Genomic DNA, 3856 nt, shown 5'->3' on the forward strand with positions numbered 1-3856 from the left:
CTCATTTATCACAAGAAAACAGGCGTTCCTTCTCAAGTTTTAGAAAGGTCCTAGCGAGTTCTAGACCACAAGGGGAATTATACATTTCTTCTGAGAGAGAGAGAGAGATTGGAAATGTTCTGTGACTTTTAAATTCCTTGATACATTGATGTCAAACCTTTTCTTCAAGGGTGACAAAAATAGGCCTTTAGCTGATGTGAAGATTTAGGCTGATTTTTCCTCATTATAACATTCTATTGCAGATTTAGTGTGAAATGTATATTTGGTTTCTTAATCATTTCAAAGGCTGGATTTTTTTAAATTTTTTTGCCTTTGTATGAAGGTTTGCGTGTTCTGCAAGCCACTTTGTGAGCCTTGTGCAAGACAAAATATAGAATACAAACAAACAAAAATAGATTTGATCCAAAGTATTGGCATCACTTGCTACCTCAAGTCCACATGGAGTTCTCCATCTTGGAATTGCTTGTGCCCCTAGTACAGGGCCAGGGAACCAGTGGCCTTTCAGATGCTGTGGAATTATAAGCAGCACCTGATATAGTAGTAATGATGATGATGATGATAATAATAATAATAATAATAATAATAATAATAATAATAATAATAATAATAATAATTTATTTGTATCCCGCCCATCTGGCTGGGTTTCCCCAGCCACTCTGGGTGGCTTCCAACAAAGATAAAAAATACATTAAAATGTCACACATTAAAAACTTCCCTGAACATGGCTGCCTTCAGATGTCTTCTGAAAGTCAGATAGTTGTTTATCTCTTTGACATCTGATGGGAGGGCATTCCACAGGGCGGGGTGCCACCACTGAGATGGCCCTCTGCCTGGTTCCCTGTAGCTTTGCTTCTCGCAGTGAGGGAACCGCCAGAAGGCCCTCAGCGCTGGACATCAGCGTCCAAGCAGAACAATGGGGGTGTTGCGAGTGGTTTCCCCACACAGGACACCAAGACCAGGGGGGTGCAAAATTGAGAAGACCTATAACTGAGAAGATACATTTGGGGTGCCAAATTTTGCCCATGAATAGGGTGCTATGTAACGAAAGATTACCAAAGTCTGCCCCTGCTACAAGCCCTACAATACCTGATCACTAGCCATGCTGGCTGGAGCTGAAGGGAGTTGCAAGTCCAAAATCAGGAGAGCCCCCATTCTGGTATGATAATGCAGCGGGTGCATGAACCCGCCATGTGGAGCCTAGCTTTATGCCACAGTTAGGTTCAAGCGTGCCAACCCCCCACTTCTGCCAATGGGGTGCATGTTATTTTTTTTATTTTTATATATATTAAAAAGTCCATAATCTTTTTATTCTGAACATTGCTTTCAGACAGTCCCTTCTCAAAGACTAAAAAGCACAATGATTTGTACCAAGACACAGGAGGACGTATGTCCAAGGACACCAATAAGAGGAAACCTCATGTAAACTGAGACATCAGATTGAGAGTAATTAAGAAATAATCAAACTGTGCAAATACAAAATTATCCGGGGGGTGGGGGGAGAAAAAGATATAAGCATATGGTCTTAGTGCAGATGGGCATTTCCTTCTGGTTCGCCAGGATTTAACACCACAGGCATCGCAAAAAGGAGAACCTCCCTCCCCACCTTTAGCGCCTCCTTCTGTCAGGACTCCTGCTCCTCCTTCTACGGCCACCCCTTCACTTCCCTCTTGGAGGTCCCTTGACAAAACACCAATCCACGCTGATTGGCTGCCCCATAAGGTCTTGTCCAATCAGTCCCTCCAGGGCTTCTTGGGCTTCTTTGTATGTTTCATATTCTACCAGGGTGTAGCCCTTCGGTAACCTGTCCGCCAGTCAAGATTCAGGTGGAGATTCTTGATTTCCCCGAACTCTGCAAACTTGTCATGAATGTCCTCTTCGGTGGCCTCCTCATGGACACCCGTGAAGAAGAGAATCCGGCCTTCCACCGATCTCTGGGGACCCGGCTCATCCCCATCTTGCTCCACGCTGTGGTAATCCTCACGGACTTGGGCTCTGGAACCCTTCTCTGACCCAAACCTTTCCTCTTCTTCGCTTTTTCCTTCAGTTTGTGGATGCTTTCATCACCATCCTCGTCCATGGCGAAGTCCTCACCGCCTGCCTCATGGAGGTCTAATACATCCACCATCTTGGCCTCTCCATGGGGTACATGTTATGGCCACTTAACATGATATTATGAGACATCACTAATAAATGGGGAGTATATCGATGAGAACTGAGGGCACAGCTAAATTCAGCAGAGTTATTTGCAGCCGAGATTGATCACTTTGTGCATTCAGCATTGTGCATATCATTTATGGCATGTTCTGTAGAACAGCCAGATCTCAAAAAATCTGATTTGTAAGAAAGGGGATAATTGAGAACAAACAGCTGCACTGAGCATTTGTGAGGTTATTTGTTCCCGGAGTGGGGTAGAGATTAACAATTTTAATTAACACCGAATCAATCTATAAAGAGAAGAGGGTTTTTGGAACAGGGTCGTTTTCATAGTTGAGCGGGTTGGCAAAGAGTCTGTAACAGCCCAGAAGTTACTCTGCCAAAACAATCACAAAGAGACTGTGACACAAAGGAATCAGATGCACTTATATCAGAAAAATACATGTGTCAGTAGGCTTTTTCCTGGAAATTGTGGGTTATAATCTCATATGTGATAGCCAGCCAGAGGGATAATGAAGGGACCCTATTTTTAGCTGGGGCTGTGCTCTCTGGCCTTGAAATATACTCAGAGTCGCAAAGTGATTTCATGCTCTTTATTCAGCTCATAGTGGTGAGGAGGAATGAATGAATGTCCCCTCAAAGTATCTGCTTTATATACATTATTTACACAATGGGCTGCACATGATTGGCTAATTCTGGAATTCTACTGTAACCCAATCAGGTTGTGGATTCACTTCTATCTGGAGCATGATTGGGTAGTTCCTGCCAACCAATCATATTGCTGCATTGTTCTAGGACCAATCAGACTGCTGCATTCTGAATCCTATTGTTCTAGGACCAATCAGACTGCTGCAATTTGGATCCTATTGTTCTAGGACCAATCAGACTGCTGCAGTTTGGATCCTATTCAACTCAGTACATAACAGGCCTACTTAGGATAATGATTGATCTAGCCCTAATAGCTCACTAGGGCAGCTTCCATCTGAATGGTGAAACACGGCAACATTTTTGAGAACTTTTTTCTCTGCTTTCTCTTGAGAGCATTAGAGAAACTTCTTAACAGGTTTTTATGAAACAGGGAACTCCATTGTCTGGGAACAGGATGCAAAACTGTAGCAGCAATTTGACGAATTAATGAATGAATTAAAAAGGCAAGCAATTGTGACAGGGCAGCGTATTTCACAACCCCAATCTGCATGCCTTTCAAGCCTCTCACATTCCCTATGTAATGGCCAGATATGGGAACCATTAAGTGGGGAATTACAGGGTGTTCAGAGTCCCCCCCCCCCAGCCTCCCGGGCACAGAGTACTCTCACTTTCCACTTCAGTGTAGCTTTCCAACTGCCCGGTGGCTTTATACAGAATCAATAGGACAGGAAGGAAATCTAGATTCTTGGCACCATTAAAGGGGACACGTATTGCTAGACTACAGAATGACTGTCAAACTGTGCAGATATTTAACTCTTAATGCATGTCTGCTTTCTTAAAATAGCTCCAGAGGATGCTGTTATCTTGCTTCCGTAGCTTTGGAATGAACTCCCCACATCTTCACCCTTTTCCTTTCTTTACCGCTTTCTCTGCAAACAGTAGGGCTGCTTCCAGATGTGGGTGGTTTAGCAGCACCAAGCAATGCTGTTCTGCTTTAATCTAGAAGAAGAATCCCAGCCTCTGCTTTCAGAATCTGTTCTGTAGCCAGGTGGGC

At 43.6% G+C, this 3856-nt stretch overlaps 1 pseudogene across 1 annotated transcript; it reads right to left on the reverse strand.

Annotated features, from left to right (window-relative positions):
• Nucleotides 1–1285: 1285 nt before the first annotated feature.
• On the reverse strand, nucleotides 1286–2155 carry LOC310826689 (RNA-binding protein 8A pseudogene; annotated as a pseudogene). Its single transcript has one exon. The product of its transcript is annotated as an RNA-binding protein 8A pseudogene (transcript).
• Nucleotides 2156–3856: the final 1701 nt, after the last annotated feature.

The sequence above is a fragment of the Podarcis gaigeae genome (assembly GCF_964106915.1).
Source record: "Podarcis gaigeae genome assembly, chromosome: 11".
NCBI lineage: Eukaryota > Metazoa > Chordata > Lepidosauria > Squamata > Lacertidae > Podarcis > Podarcis gaigeae.